General features: G+C 47.0%; 1 protein-coding gene and 1 long non-coding RNA gene across 5 annotated transcripts in view; one reads left to right on the top strand and one right to left on the bottom strand.

The window, feature by feature from the left end:
- Positions 1–17,373, top strand: part of LOC139777677 (uncharacterized) — a 136,298-nt gene that overhangs the window by 55,071 nt on the left and 63,854 nt on the right. The window lies entirely within an intron of this gene.
- Bi (T-box transcription factor bifid) overlaps positions 1–17,373 on the bottom strand; it is an 87,047-nt gene that overhangs the window by 13,351 nt on the left and 56,323 nt on the right. The gene's annotated exons all lie outside the window — the stretch shown is intronic.

Below are 17,373 nucleotides of genomic sequence, written 5' to 3' on the forward strand. Positions count from 1 at the left end.
TTTATCGCGCCGCTGACGATGACGATTGTGCGGTTACGTATTTACATTGGAAACATAATTATTTGTCAAAGACATTCCTAATATTTCTCTTATTAGCACTTGGCTGATTCGCTAATTAATAGAAATAGCTATGATAAAATAGTGCGTATTTACCTACAGCATGTATGTACATTTCGTTGCGCCTATCGCCAAATTGGCACTGTTCATATAAATTTGTCAAATTATCGAAGTAACGAACTTCCCGATCGCGATAATTTATTGACCTCGTCCTACGATTAAAAAGCTTGCGTTACACTGGCGGACGCCCATCGATCTTGTTAAACGGACGCGAATATGCACGTGCGAGTCGCTCGCGAGACTCACGTCGCGTCCGGAGCAAATTTGCCCGCGCACGCGTTGCTTTTATTATCCGATCCGAAAAGCTGTTCAGAATATTCCGGCACGCAAAACGAAAAAGGGCGAACTCGCGCACGCGTTCGTCGCATGCGTAAAGGGAACGAGAGAGAGAGAGAGAGAGAGAGAGAGAGAGAGAGAGAGAGAGAGAGAGAGAGAGAGAGAGAGAGAGAGAGAGAGAGAGAGAGAGAGAGAGAGAGAGAGAGAGAGAGAGAGAGAGAGAGAGAGAGAGAGAGAGAGAGAGAGAGAGAGAGAGAGAGAGAGAGAGAGAGAGAGAGAGAGAGAGAGAGAGAGAGAGAGAGAGAGAGAGAAAGAGAGAGATTAATACGTGAGCGGTAACGAGCAAATTACCGGGCGACGTAAACGCGGGCGATCGATAACCGGAAGCCGCGTGTGTCATCGCTCGATTCCGCCATCGAATTCACGAAGATGGATTCTCGGATTCGCGACGGGTCAGTTCCGACCGTCCACCCGCTATCGAGAAGGCGACATCGGCCCCAATCGTCATCGGCATAATTTATATGGCGCATACATAGTGATCGATAGGTTCCGAAACATGGCCGGCCGTATTCTGGATATCGGCCGCTCCGTCGAGACTCAATCGAATTCACTTATTAATTCAATCTCCGGAATCCGCAATCCCGCGCTACCACTTCGCTAAATAAACCGTATCGATGCCGTGCTTATCACCCGTAGATCGTGACTCGATCGTACGATGTAGCGAGGAAGCAAGATTAATTTCAGCGCGGCGTCGAAACCGGTTCATCCGCCACCGCGCCGACATCGTAATGTTTCTGCTAAACCGAGAAGAATCTTCGCGTTCGTCAAAGGAAACATTTATTATCCGAGATTGTTGTGGCTCGCGCATCTTTAAATCGGACCCGATGCCTCGGGGCATCAAACAAGTTTCGCGAGAAATTTCAGCTGTGGAAGCTAAAATTGTACGTAGTAAAGTATTTTATATTATTTTTATGAACTTCTTAATAAGATACGAGACGAGTTGGTACTTTCAAGTTTTTCGCCGATATCGTGAGCAATATCATTAAAGTATTAATATATAATATCGAGTTAGTCTAGAAACCTAGACTAGAGACATGCCCCGAGAATCGTTCGCGGAAGCCTTACAATTTTTGCAGTATTCCTTAATTAACTGCGAAGGCCAAATCATTATATAATGATGCGAAATGTATAGGTATCGCTCTCGTGGAATATACTAGTATATTTTAATCTTGTCTAAATTTTATAAAAAGAAAATGTTTATTGATTGAGAAACATTGTCACAGATTCATAGAAAAATCTATCAATTAAAATAAATGTGGTTAGGTAGACATTATATAGACCATTCTAAAAGAATAAAATGCATTCTAGAGAAATATTTGATTTGCGTTCAACATTTAACACATTATTGTCTACCTCTACACTACGGAATGTTATGTCGATAAAATGAGCGAAACGTTTTCGACGAGGGAAGAAAACGATTGGGAAGCGCGATTAAAAATAATACATCTATGATCCCGATTTCGACGGGTTGACATCGATTCTCTGTTTTCACTTTTTCCCCCCGTGTTCTTTTACGATTCCGTCGCGTGTTTCTCCGCACCGGCTGCCATCCTTCCGTTTTATGCAGATACCGTTCAGAGCATCTCGCTTTGTCGCGGGAACAAGATTGTCGAGAACATTTTATCAACGACGATAACGAAAAACGAACAAATGGACACAGCATCCTTGGTGTTGGCTGATAAATTTATGCATCAAATGCTTCACTTATACTTATGGAATCCGGATAATTATCATGCGCTCAAAGAGAGAACTTTCGCAGTTGGAAAACGTTTGAAAAGCGGATACGAGTGTAATGTGTCTTTTAACGAATCGCAAACTGCCGTCGATAAATGCGGAGGAGAACGAGCGCAGCTAAAAGATCATGATTCTTTAAAGCGGAGAAGAGGGAGGGGCAAATTATTCCAGAAAAGTTTTCAATGCTGAGAAAAGTTCTTAATAGCGCCAACTTGAAATTCTCGAAACCGCTTCTTAGCAATGCGTCGCAACAGCATTAATATGTAAGCAAGAAAATCCCAAAGAAATATATTTTTCAAAAATTGATTTCACATATTAGTAAAGATTTTATATAAAAGTATACTCTCACAACAAGCTTTTATACTAAAGTCTGCTGAAACTAAAATTAACTGAGAGATAAAAAATTTTATATTATTTCGTAATCAAAGTTCTAATGTTTAATATTATATGATTTGTATGTATTGTATGTATAATTTGTATGTTTTTATATTGAAATATGATGCCATTCTTTTGAATCTGATCTCTAAACTGAATTCGATCTTCGCAATGATAAAAACAGAAAAATTAAAAGGTTTGGGAGGACCAAATATCCGGGAATAACTGCAATTACTCGTGCAGACTAAAATCCGCTTTTAATTGCGTTGGTCCACATGTTGGCCACAGTAGAGGAAAAAACAGAAATTGTCAACAGACATCTGGAGGGAGCGGGAGAAGGAACGTAGGGGCCAAAGGTCCACCGTGTCGTTGAACAGAGTCGATAATCACTGGAGTGCGTAGAGGCTTAAGTGAAGGGACCGATCGTAACGCACACAACGTCATTCCGTCAATCCGTCAATCCGCGGCGAGAAACACACGTTTGCCGCCACCGCACGCGGTAACAAATAAAATTCGTCGACGCGCCGCTCGTGCGTGTAAATCGGCATGGCACACATGAAGCGGAAAGAGAGGAGAGACAGAGAGAGAGAGACAGAGAGAGAGAGAGAGAGAGAGAGAGAGAGAGAGAGAGAGAGAGAGAGAGAGAGAGAGAGAGAGAGAGAGAGAGAGAGAGAGAGAGAGAAAACCTTCGCTCGTTCCCGCACGGACGCCATTATGCGCGGCGCGGTACAAAGGGGAAATAATTAGCGCTGGCCGGGTGATAAGCTGGCAATCTAGGCGTTTGTCATTAGCCTATCAAAGCAGAATGTTTCTCTTCTTTTTCTCTCTTTCCCTCTTTCCACCGCCACTACCATCGTTGGCCCCCCTTCCGGTCCCTCGCGCGACGCCCCGGCGGTCCCCTTGTCTCTATCTCGTTTCTCGTGGACCTTCGGCCTCGACACGCCTCTGGCGCCGTGGAAAATATGTGCGAACGCCGATCGGAGCAATTAGTATTTCTCCGGACTCTAATCTGGGCTCGCTCGAGCGCGGCGAATGCGCGTCTTTCGCGGTGCATTCTGCCCGTAGAACATGTCGGCGAAAGAGGGATAAAAAGGAGAGAAGCGAAGGGATAGAAGGACACGGTTCGCGAGAGAAGAAAGGGGAGGAGGCTAGTATCGCGAGACGCGCCTAGCTCAAAAAGGAGAAAGAGAAAGAGAGAGAAAGAGAAAGGGAAAGGGAAAGGGAGAAGGGGAGGAAGGAAGGAGAGGATGGAAAGTAAGTGGTAGGATCTGAAGCGATCCGGTGTATATATCGTGCCGCGTGAATTGACCGGCCAGATAAAACCGCACGGTGGACGAATGGACGGTGGGGCGAGCGGAGGGAGAGAGTAGCAGCGGGACGGCAGGGGAGGAAAGTGAGAGAATATCTTGGCCGACACAGAAGCCGACGCTGCTAATGACTCTGTCCGCGGTAATCTCCGGGTGTTATCTGTCCTGGCTACCTGGGGCCCACCTACTTCGAATCACGAACCTGCACACGCTGCTGCCGCCGCGTCTCTCTTTCTCGCATCTCTCCTTTCCCCCCTTTGCCATCCGCTTGTCCTTGCGCCATCAGGATCACGGAATCCGGAGATCTCTTTAGGCGTGCCGCTTTTTTGAGAATGCGATATGTATATCTTTAAAATATATGAATCAATAAAAAAGTTTAAGCGCGCATAGCGACTTACAGATCGATTTATTATCTGATTTTAAATATCCACACAAATAGTGGTAATATTTAATTTTAAATTGTAAATGTAAAAAATAACACCAGGAAGATCGAAAAATAGACGTAGTATAATTTATCCTTCGAAAAATTCGCGTTGGTCAAGCCGAGAAGACGAAGAGCGTAACAAAATCTCGCCATTACTGTCCTGGGTGTTTGACCAACTGATCGTACAGAAAAGCAAACAAATCACTTAGGCTTAAAAGGGACTACTTCAGTGAAAGACTAAAAAAATAAGGAATCTAGCGTCAAAGCGTCAGCTGACGGTACTGTGAAATTTTTTCGTCGCAGCGAGGAAGAAAAGGCGAAGAGTAACGACGTGCTTGGACACATCGTGAAGTTAAGAAACCAAAAAATTAAGGAAAAAAACTGCAGGAAAAAAGAGACAAAGAAGAAAAAAGCCGGGGCTTTTCACTTTGAGAATCAAGAAGTTGGCCGATGGTCCGAGGATTACTTAGCCATCGGTACATCAAGTAACCACGTGCAGTTTAGTTTGCAGTGTTCGCGAGCACACGAATCCCGTGCACTTTCATCCACTTGCACGCGTACAGAAGTGTACACACAATCCACACAGTACATACATTTAAAACGAATATACGAGAGAATAACGAGAAGAAAGATATACCGGTAGAAAGCCATCGGATGGGAAAGGGGATAAAGGGGGTGGTTCGCGTATGTGTACGGGGCGCGAGGGCAGGCGGGAGGAAGACGAAAGGGTGGTTCTTGACAGCGAGTATGGCGCCACCTCGGCAGAAAGCGGTGGAGGAGCGAAACTTTTCGCCGAAGGCGAGGGTGCGAGCGAGAGATCCCGCTCGCCAACACGGCGCGGCGCGCGGCGGTGCGACGAGGTAAGAACGACGAGGCGACGGGGGTGAAACGCACGGGAGCGGAAAGGGAAGGTGGTGGTAAGGTTGGTCGTCCTGGTATCGACCGCCTGAAAAAGGGGTGGATTTTTCTACCCCTGGGCGGAGGACCCGCCGTGTAGGAGGACGTGTTCCGGACACGAACGCGACTGGCCCATCTCGGGACCTTCGTCACGTGGAATAAAAATAAGGGCGGTTTTTCTCGGCGATATTTTATCGTTAGACGTCGCACAAAAATGTATTTCTTTACTTTCGTGTATTAATCGATCAAGAATTAAAAAACATAGGTTTATCAAAACCATCGAAAATTAAAATTGAAATATCGTAAAATATTAAGGATTTCACTTTGGATTTCGAAGTGTTTCGAAATTATAAAAAATCGAAAATGAAAGTTAAAGTTAAACTTCAATATAAAACTGAAGGCAAACGCACAAGCAAGCACTGGATCTCGCATACGCCGTGAGTGAGCTATTACAAAAAAGTGTTTCATTTACGTTCGTAAAGATAAATATGAAATACGCGTGGCTTAATTGAAGGTAATCCCGTTTAATTTTCTGACCGACCGCGTCGCGTCGTAAAAGACCCTTAGAACCGGAGCGCGTCGCTGATTGAGCAGTTGAATCTAATCGCGTTTCTAGTTCACGCCATCCTACCGCAGATGTTACCTCGGAGCTCGCGATTAGGCGCATAATTTCGAGCAAGTCAATTAACTTGAATCAATCTGAGTTCCGGGAAGCGACGCGTGGGAGCGTGACGGAGTGTCTTCCAGTTCTAAGAACGAATTAAGCGATGAACTTCGGGCTTACAGACGGCTCGGCGACGCGACGCCGACGGTCTCGGTCGTTGGCGAAGCGAGGCCAGCGAAGTTAGGTCAATTCGTGGTGGCACGACGGCAAAGAAGACGACGACGACGACGACGACGACGAGAAGGAAGAGGAGAAAGACGAGGAAAAGGGGGAGGAGGGAGGAAAGGGGGGAATGTGGGAGAGAAATGGATCCTTGGGGGGTTTCTCTGCCACTTACTCGCCCGGAAGCTAATTGGCCCGAATCGAGGGTGGCTTTTCCATCATCCGGTTCGGGCATTATGGCCGACTTGCACGTAAGCCGACAAGCCAATAGCAGGCCGTCTGGATGGTCGAGCGAGCACGAGGAACTCCTTTCCTCCGTGCTCTTTTTTCCCTTCCACGCGAATTCGTACCAATTTCCGAGGCTACTTTGTAAACGGTGCTGCTCGGTGAAATATGACAGGTGTCACGATGCGCTGCGTTCGATTGACACGCTAAAGGGCGGCGGGAAATGTTTCTTGTGAATAACGATACGATCTCCATACTGGCCTTTTCGACAATCATAAACGCATCAATAGAACTTGGAATTTTATTAGAACAAACTTAACAGGTTTATTTTTTTATTGTCATCTTGCATTATCATAGCAATTTAAACATTTAATTTGCGCGTTATACTATTACGTCCATTATTGGACTAAAAGATAATGGGGAAAAATAGTAGTAGATTTAAATTTATAGCGCGATTAGAGAGAACCGGCATCGCAGCTAATATTTAATTCCGTTGTCAAGCCAAATTGCGCACAAGCTCTATGGCCTGAGCAAATCCCGATTGAATGGACTCACTGTGCACGCGAAGAAATAAAGATTATCGACTTAACGCCGTTCTTTGATCACTGAATGAAAGCAAATAGGTACTGTCGCCAACCATCAGTGCCACCACGCCTTCATGGTAATTTCTGATAAACTTCGCGGGCCAAGTCCAGCTCATTGGAGAGAGAACGGAAATTCAATCGCTATTCCACACTCTAAGTCTTTATTACTTTGTCACGAAAAAATCTCAGGAATATTTACACGCGATTAAATTAAAAGTATTAGTCTCAAGTTGCGCAGATTACTGTTCAACGTACACAACAATAAAGCTTCTTTTTTTATAAATACACATACATAATAAACTCCAGCAAAATGCTCGTGCGGATTTATATTATGAGTCGCGAAAAGATCCAGGATAAATGCGTTTGATGTAGCCACATACATATTTACATGGAAACATGCACGAGAGAGGTTATTTAAGCAAGAATTGTCAAGGTTTAGAGGGGTACACGTGAAAATCGTCCTTTCCCTTGATTTCCTCGGCGGTTGATACGGAAAAAAAGCAACAGAGGGAAACGTTAAACGGAAATCAGGCTGCTTACAGACGGGCGTGTATAAAGAAGCGTCACTCTGTTTCTCTCTTCTCTTTTTTTTTCACTCTGCCTCTTTCTCGCTCGAAGGGAAAAAAGGCTCTTTGACGAGGAGCGAGCGCGGTATCTCTCACACTGAAATACACGGAAAAGATGGAAAAAGGAGCGCCGCGAGGGGTGTTTGCGCGGGTCGCAAGTGTGAAATTGCCGGCGATGCTCGATGCGCCGTGAAATACATAAAAGTGGAAACCTCGAATTTTTCCTTTAATGGCGGGAAAAATTGTTCCTGAACATTCGAGAGATACGCGGGAGGCGACATCTCCTTCGATGATGCGCCATATCGTTTCCAATCGCCGTTGTCGTCCCTGTTCTTTTTCGCGGCTGTTTGCATATCGCGCTAATTGCACGGTGCTCGAGAAATTTTACGAGCGGCGCCTCAACCCTTTGAGGCCCTCGAACACGGGATACACGGGTGATTTGAAACGCTCTGCGGATCCGACGGTGTCGCAGAAGCTCGCCTCTTATCGCTGCACGCGATACGAACAAGATAAATTCCGCCGGGCTGCTCTTTTCCCTTTTGCCATTCGTTTAAATGACGCAACGCGGTGAATTCAGTTCCGAAATTAACTTCTGTATCGCCATCATCGATAAACGTTTCGCCGCTTCCCATTGTTGGAGATTATATAACTCCATTATATTTTTATCTCTCCACACGGATTATAGAAAAATCATCCGATAGGAGAATAGCGAGCTAAAAGCGTATCGATGTATTAACAATGGCAAGCACGGGAATATCACGACCTATGTACATCAGAGTTCTTCTAACTTCCCTGTTAGAATAATGGTTCGACGCATTGGCAACGAGCGTGGTATCGCGTATTTATCGATCTCACTCACCGCGTCGGACGTAGAGAATCTAGACGATCCGTTAAATATAGAACATTAAATATTGGCTAAAGACTAGACGAGGCTATACACGTGTGTTCACCGGGAACGGGCTTTTCCCGCTAAACCAGCGAAGCTCCCTCTTGCCTTCGGTCGTCCGATGCTCTTCCTTCCTTTTTTTTTTTCGATGCCTCAGCCTGGCGGATTACGCTGACCGACAATGGTGCTGATTGAAACCGATTATCGGACTCTCCTCCTCTCATCTTCTCCTTTTTTTTTTACTTCGACCCCGCCGCAGCGACAGCCGTCGGATTCGTTTCCAGTCGAGGTGTTACGACCCTGTGATTTCATCGTCGTAGAATCAAACGTAAAAAAAAAAAAAGAAAGGGAAAAAGAGAAAAGAGAAATGCCAGAAAACGAGGAGAGAATCGAAAAAGAGAAGAAAAAGGAGGAAACGGAAGGCTGAAAGCTCAGCGAACTTCCCCCTTCCCCCCTCCTGGAATTCTGGCTGGCAGCGACAGCCACCCCCTTCGTTTTCAGTGCCGGCTTTATTGTCCCGAAGAATACGAGTCGCCGCGATCGCGCCGGCCACCCTATCTGATAATCGCGCGGTCCCTTCGTTTTTCGGAATACTAATGAGGGCTCGCGTGGCACTCTTGCGCGAAGGGATACTGACCGCCGCCGCTATTTTTTTCCCCCGTCGAGAGCACTGCGGTTTAGAAGCCGTGCTCGCGCGGAATACGGAATGCACATCGATTATATCGAACCGCAGCTTGGAGATATTGCGAACGTATCTAAAGAAGCGCATTAGGTGGTCTTCCCCTTTTAGATGCAGCGATTCCAAAGCGTATTAACGTGTCTTACTGTTAATCTGCGATCTCTCAATCTTCCTCGTGTACTTACAATTAGATGAAAAAAATGGTAAAATGGACGGTTAAAATTCCCTTTCCGATATACGTGCAAAATTTGAAAAATTTCTTACACGTTAATTAGTCTGAGTATCGATCGGATTTATTAACTCGAATGCTCCTCGCTGATGATTTATTTCTTCAACCAGCACGTAACTGGCAGATAGCGTAGAAAAAGATTGAGCGCGATTGATTAACGCCATAAAAGCTGTGCCGAGCATCTGACATCTCGCGTGAAACGAGACGATGCAATCCTCCAACCATTCGTTCACGTCACGCTCGCTCTCCTGATTTTACCGAAGAAATGGAATTAAATTGGTCGTGTCACGTGAGAGAAACATATGTCGACAACACGCATGAAGTATTTTACCCCTGGGACGCACCAACCCTTTTCACCGCTAGCGTTACTCCGTTGCCCTTAAATAAACCTAATCTATTAGCATTAAGCTGGCCCTCCTAAACAAACGAGTTACAAATATGTCCTAGTGTTGTTGCGCGTGGACAAAGAAATATTTTTTGTTGCCCGATACATCTTTTCTTCGCTTACACCGTTGTTAAACTTCGTTCGAACAAGTATCATATTTTATTGTTCGCCACTGCTATCTAATGACACGGAATTGTATCGATATCGATAACGTTGACATCCTAAATGAGCCATTATCGATTAAAAAACGATCGTCGTGAGAAAAACGTTAACAGCCCGCCGAAAGGAAGACGAGCCACAACTGACTTTCAAGAAGGACCGTTCGAAAATCGTAAATATGGATAGCTTGTCGGTCATAAAAGAGATAAATGACCGGGGGAGTGCAATAATCGAGAATTAACGCGTGCATTAAGCCTCTCGGAACCCGTCAACGCTGGACTTTTTTTTCTTCCCGGGCCGATCTTTTCCCCCCTATTTTTTTCCTTTCCGTTCAACCTCGACCGATCTCCGGTCGAGTGCTCGCCTCGAATTATCGGTCCCCGCTAACCGTGACCCGGCCGCGGAGGCGTTCGGATAACCCCGGGGTTCAGGACACTTTATCACAATCTGTCTCAATAATTCGGAGTAATGACGGCGCGCAAAGTGCGTGGGATCCGTCGCGGATGAGTGCCGATAACGTTGGTTCTTTCGAGCTTCGATCGGTTGTTCCATTCGCGCGATTAACTTCAATACCGCGCAATAATTAACACTGGAACGCCTGGCCGTTTCTTATTTTACGAGATTCCCCCCCCCCCCCAAGCATAATGTATTCTTTGCGCGTTTAGTTAACGGTATGACTAACTCTGCTTTCCTATATCTTGATACGTCGCGTATTAAACACGTGGAGGAATTTGTGTAAAGCTTACCGCGTGTGAGTCTCCATGACAATGTAAAAAAAAAAACAAAAAAAAAGATTGCAGGGACAATCCGCCATCCGAGGCAAATCCCTGTCCTCGGTACACCGTTAATATAACGCCGACTGAGCAAACCGGCGCGGCGGCGCGGCGTACCCGGAAGCAAATTTGAACACGAAAATCGGTAGAAAAATAGTAGGCGATAGTGGCGCGTCGATTTTTAACTGCCGCCCGTTGCACACACCAAAAAATACGGTGGTGTCCGCGCGCGGCCGCCAGAAAGCGCAAACAGATACGCGTGTTTGCAGAAGCATCCGTCATAGAGAAAACGTCTGCTGTGTAGATGTATAGCGACACAGAAGGTGTCCGCAGTTTCAGGAAGAGTGAAAAAGGAGGAGGATGACGACAACGAAACGGGACGAGAGCGGACAGACGGACGGACGGACGGTACACCACCGTGACCGTCGCCAGGGAAAGGGGGGACGGAGGAAAGGAAAGAAGAAATGTTCCGTGCAAACACGGCAGCGGCTGTCTCCCACAGAGGCAGTAAGTAAGTTGGTTAAGCAGAGGTCCTAAAACATTCAAACGACAAACAGTAAGGAGCCCCCTTTCTTCCGTCCGCGTCTCCCCCCCTCGGCCGATTCCCAGGCGCTCGGTTCGCCGTCGTCGAGCGTCCATTAGTAGAGTTTGCGCGGCGGCGCCTCTGATGTCTCGGGGCCCCGATCGTGCGCGCGCGCGACATGTTCGACCGTAACACAAATTTCTACCCTGTCTGCGGCCACTTCGGAGTCGTCGCGGAAGAAACCTCTCGCGCAAATCCCGCTCCCGTGAGGGAACCGAAAACGACGGAGGTAACGAGGCCGGCTGACAAATCTCGCGCGCGATTTCTCGGTACGGACTTACTTTGACATTTATCGATCTTTTTTGTCTCCAATGCTTTAGAAAACATGCCTGGCTCATTGTTCATACTCTGTACAAATTTACATTAATTATTGTTGAATTAAGGTGAGCAGATAATCGGGAGATCCGATGTCTCGTCGTTACAAAATAAGAAACGTTTCTCTGGGACTCGCACCAAATCCGCGTTACATTCGTAACTTGCTCTACTTGTCGCTCAAGGACTCGCGATGCTTTCGGCGAAAAGTAGCGCCTTTTTATAGGCCGCCCTAATTTGCAACAGATGCACCACCAACGACGTCGTCGCGACGCGACATGATTCGCCGCCGACGAAGGTGGTCCCCTTTAGAGAACGATTTTAGGAGCGCTCGCGATAGCCGCGAAACATCTGTCCCGCTTGTCAGCTCGTTAGGTATCACAATAAAATGACTAGGAACGGAATGGATCCAAGTACGGTCGTTAAACTGATTTACTCCCTATCCGCAACACCGAAGTTATATTGTACCAACCACTCATACGCAACAACGTGCGTTCTAATCACGTGCGGCTTGGCGTCATGTATTCTGAAACGAAGACAAGACAGAAGAACGAGAAGCATTCATCTGCGCATTAACCGAATGTCATTTTGACGTATTAAATCATAAATTATATTCAGAGTAAAAACTTGATATATACACACGCACGCACAGTGGTAAGGTAGAGTATCATGAACGGTCGTGTTAAAAGCCAAGCTGCACGATAGACCAGAATGCTTGGGAATCAAAGAAGGCTTTCCTATTCGCCGTGAACGAAAACGGAAGGACGAGAATCCGCGAATTCTGATGACGTTCCATGCATTCGGCGGTCTGGTGGCGCCAAGCTGCTAAAAGGGTGAAGGAATCGACCGTGGCTGCCCGGACGACGTCGTAGGAAGAATGAGGGAAGACGAACGGCGGAAGACGAGCGGGGAGAGGGCGCTCATTATGTTTCGGTAATTAGCCGAATCCGACGGGTGTTTTCAATTTGCTCAAAGGCGCCGCTTGTGCGCCGTCGGCCCGCTCTCTCTCTCTCTCTCTTCTCTCTCTCTTGCGTGGGCGTAAGCGCCGAAAAAGACGCCGGGAGGAAGAGAGAATCGCGAGAAGTGGGTAAGAAGAAGAAAAAGAGAAGAGAGGGAAGGACGGGATGAGGGAACATGATTCGCGCGAAAGAAGAAAAACCGGGCGCGAGCGCGCGTGCAATCTACGCGCGCATCACACGAGTTAACCGGGTCGGCCGAGAGAGAGAAAGAGAGAGGAGAGAGAGAGAGAGAGAGAGAGAGAGAGAGAGAGAGAGAGAGAGAGAGAGAGAGAGAGAGAGAGAGAGAGAGAGAGAGAGAGAGAGAGAGAGAGGTGTACACGTTTTCTTCGTTGAGGGTTGAAGCGCCGAGATGTTTTTCTACGGCTCGGGTTTCGCGAGGAGAGCTCGTGTGAAGTTTACAGAACACCGAGAATACGTGTCTCACCTTGAATTACCACGCGCCTTCTTTCCATCGGTCGAGTTTTCTTTTTTCTGAACAGATACATCCGGATTTTTATCCTCTATTTTTCTTTTAAGTTTTCTTTCCTCCTATACGAATGAACGATGAAGTAAATATGAAGTAAATGTGGTAAATATACTGTAGATTTCAATAATGCAACAACTTATGATGTACATACGACTATACACAACGGCTAGAGTTTAATCCCGCGACGTTCAGCACCGTGCATGGCGTAATATTATCAACGCGGATGAAGCAAAAATGGAGGAGGCCTAACGGCAACGGCGATGATGGTTGCCGTGGTGCGCGTGGCAAAATTGCTCGAGTGCATTATTGCCGAAGCCCGGAGGGGAGACAAAAGGCGTCCGGGCAATCTAGCGATTGTCGGCTATCGTCACCCGGAGGTGGCTCTGATAGAAATTATGATTGGCGGATTGATGCGGCCGCGCCGAATGTGAGGAGAGAGAGGACAGAGAGACAGGGAAAGAAGGGACGACCTGGAATTGTGTGGAATGAGCGGACGTGGGCGAGTGGCTCGGCGTTAAGCAGGAAGCCGTCCCGACGAAGCGGACCCATTAAGCGCGTCCTACGGCCCCCTACCTCGGGCCCTCTCTTTCTCGTTGCTGGCCACTGGCCCTTCAGATTACGTTTTATCATTTCAACTCATTTTTCAATATGGCCGGCTTCGTCGGGATGACGGCGACGATTCGTCGACGATTAGCCGTGGGAATTCCCATATTTAATCGAGTCTAGAATTATTAAAGTTAATATAAATCGCATACATTTACCTCATTTACGTACTGGAAAAGTTACTAATCTAATTTATATATCCAGTAGATAGTATAAAAAGAAAAAGAAAAAAATAAGTATTTTAAATTTCTAATAGTTATTAACTGATACAAGAGCTGTTATAATATCTGAATTGAATCTGATTTAATTGAAAATAATACATATCTTGCATCAGCTTAAAAGAACTAACATTTTAAAGAACTTTTATGAAATGCGATAATGCCGCAAGACGGATATTGTCGTTTCGAAGAGCTGCAGAGGAGAGAAAACAGTCAGAGACGGTTTCGCGTGAGAAGCTTTCTTGAAGAACGGAGCTTCAGTAAAGAGAACGGACACGTGTAAGCGCTCACCGTCATGTGCGTCAAAGGCCGCACTTTTGCAATGCCGGCTACGAGATGCAACCGTACATATACTGTCGCGTGGGCGTGTGTGCGAGAGCGGGAGACTCCGTATGCGCTGTGCGATATGTGTACGTGCCACAAAGTAATTAAACGTCCGCTGCTCGAGCCGCAGCCACTTCGCGCTTCGTCCCGAAGAACATCGTAGTTTCGTCAAGAAAACACAAGACATAATGACGAGTTTTACTCTGCCCGCAGGGCTGCCGGTGGTTCTTAATGAGACACGCGCGAAGGAATGACAGATTTTGCTGTAATTAGCGTTAAATGCGATCGAGCACGATAAGCGTGATTTCTCCGTAGAATACGCGGAGATTCCTACGGTGCGTGGAAAATAAATGCCTCGGGGATATGTACGGCTTATGTGTAGCGTAATGATTTTACTTCTATTCGTCCCCTTTCGCTCAATCTGGTCGGCTGACTCTCCAATGCACCATTTAAGTTTCCTCTCTCGTGCGAAAGCTCTGGATAACAATTTACGACAATCAAATTGAAAAATGTAAGATGATGTAAAAACATTGACTCAGATATTTCTTAAATTATATACAGAATGTCGCTGAATTAAAGATTTTAGTTTAAAATCACGTGGTTGTTGCGTGATTGAGAGATTATGCTTGAGATATTATGCATTATAACGAGAACGACGCGCGGAGGACACTCGATTTGTGGAAACAGGAAATTAATCAGAAAGGGACAACGTGGGGCACAGGTTGAAGATGGCTCGATCGTTGGCCACAGGTCGAGATAGTTCTTAGGTGGCTACTCAAAAAGACAGATACGTCTCTCCCTGTTTCTCTCGAGGCTCCAAGCACCTCCGGTTCCTCCTCTTTCTCCACCTCCTTCTCCCTCATCTTCTACGGAAGATGATGGCGTGCTATATAGCCTCCAGCCACAGTTCGCTGCCTCCTCTATTTCCCTCTCTTTCTCTTTTTCTCCAGACTGCCCGGGTATGAACGACGATGTTCGAGAAAGACGGGGAGAGGAGAAAAAGCGAGGAAAGAAAGAGAGAAAGAGAAAGAGACTTGGCAGAGAACACCGGATGATGGATTCGGAGGGACGAGAGAGATAGAAGGAGAAAGAAACGATAGATGGTTACCTTGGTAGGCAGATATAATGTAGCCAGCTGTAGGCAGAGTCGGTAATCACATGTTTGTTTAACCTCCAAAACCCCTCATCTACAGGGTCTCCCCCTCGACCACCCTAACGGCCCGACGGGGCCTGGGCCACCCCGAGCCTCTACCAAACAAAGATGTCGTGTCTTCTTTCTCTCTTTTGCTCCTCCGTGACGGCGGATCCGTTCTCTGCTCTCTTTCCCTCTTCCTCTCTCTCTCTCTTACCGAGGTGGACCGACTTGTGGGACCGGAGACGAGGGGCGCCAGTGACGAATGACCTCGGTCCACGGTGCGTATATTTAATGAGATACGGACTTCGCACGTGGGGATTACGCGCGCGTTTTTTTTTATTTTTATTTTACGCATCGCGACCGACGACGCGCAACTCGTCCTGCCGGGATATCCCTCTATCTCTTCCACGAGGACCCTCCGCCGCTAGAATATTGAATAAAGATCTCAAAATCCTGGGAATCCGCGTAATTATCTCTCGCAAACCTCGCGTCGTTTTTGTTTCAGAATCCCATTTTGCCGCAGCATCCAATTGAAACGTAAGGAGCAAGGATCCGTAAGACAAGATCGATACTCGATAATACGTATGCGTAGCCGCCGTGGGTGCACGATAAAACGCTATTCCTTTGGAATAGCAGGTTGAGAGCTTGATCCGCGGCGTGCAACCGGTATAATGTAGTCATAAGTATCCACGACGAATTTGCAAGTGCATACAAGATGAGCCCCGCGTGTTATTGCCAATCCGAGCGGTGGGCATATATAGAGCACTGAGTCGGGGGCAGCGTAGGGCAAAAGGGGGAGGTTCTAGGGAGGCTTCGTTCGTGCAGAAACCACCGTGCTCGTTATTATAGCCGGCTATATGGCACTCGCACCTATGAGGAGCCTTCAGGTGCGACCGACGTAGGAAGTCGTCCGGAGGCTAGGGAATCTTCCACTTTGAATAAGTATGACGGACGAAGTGTTTCAACCTGTAACCTTCGCGAACACGATAACGTACGTCTTACCCTTGCCTCCCTTACTTCGCATCTATACCGGTATTTTGTATGCAAACGACGGATCCCGGCCGTTAAAATTGGCACGGTATCGCGTGACGTAGCGAAGAATTCGGCCGATTATATTCGGAAAATCTATGGACAATATCAGGCAAATCTTAAGATAGGCTTAGGTTTAAATAATATATCGGAATACCATGGTTAGAGTTCCAGTGATTTCGCTATTACTCTTATTATTTAAAAGAAAAAGATGCTCTGTTCATTAAAGTGTCTTAAATTCAAAAGCATATCTATTCCTGACGAAAGATCCTGTCTTACAGCGATAAACAGTTGCGGAGAGATTTTAGTTGCGGCCTGCAAAAATTTGGCGTTACCCTATCTCGCGCAGCAAATTTCCCCTCCCTGTCAAAAAACACCGTCGTAGGTTGGTTTCCATCAAAGCAAACGCATATAAAAAGACAACTAATTGAGACGGGGGGCCCTAGCGACGGAGCTGATTAAATCTACCAGCACTTTGTAAAAAAGCCCATGTAAATTTCCATCGACACGGTGCGGTGGTGTGCAAGACGAGGCCCGGCGCGGCGCGGACCGGCGTTTCAGGTGACCGAGGGACTTACACGACGACTACGACCAGGGGTTATGAGCGCGCGATCGTGAGCGCCTCGGAGGAAGGCGGAGCACCCTGGCGCCATGTCGCGGGGGGTCCGTGGTTACCAATACGTGGAAGGACCGACGAGCGTATCCGTGAGGGAAGCCACGGCACTAACCGGCTTATATCCGTGACCGCTCACCAGCGCGTTTACGCTCGCGCGCGCGCCACTGCCTTCTCTCTCTCTCTCTCTCTCTCTCTTTCTCTCTCTTTCTCTTATTTTCTGGCGAGTCCAGGAGGCGAACGATGAAACTGCGGTGCTTACCAACACTCGAGCCAAACTTAGGACGACTCGCACACCGACACGCCGGGATGGTTATTAACCGTGGACTCCTATCGCTGGAGGTGTGCTGATGGAGGCTGAGATTTGTGATTTAGATGAGCTCACAGGCTCGGCTCTGGGCGACCAGCCTCCGATTCTAGTCTTCTCTCCCTTTTCTCTCTCCAAGTTTCTTTCTCTTTCTCTCCCTTTCGAGGCTGTGTCTCAGTCACGAGGCTTTGTTTTAACTGTTCCAAGTTTCGGGCGGCCCTTAACTAGCCGCGGCCAGGTATGCAACGACCTACGAAGATGG

This window comes from Temnothorax nylanderi, unplaced genomic scaffold, assembly GCF_030848795.1.
Source record: "Temnothorax nylanderi isolate EJ_2023f unplaced genomic scaffold, tnyl_v1.0 TNYL_tig0006_pilon, whole genome shotgun sequence".
Taxonomy (NCBI): domain Eukaryota; kingdom Metazoa; phylum Arthropoda; class Insecta; order Hymenoptera; family Formicidae; genus Temnothorax; species Temnothorax nylanderi.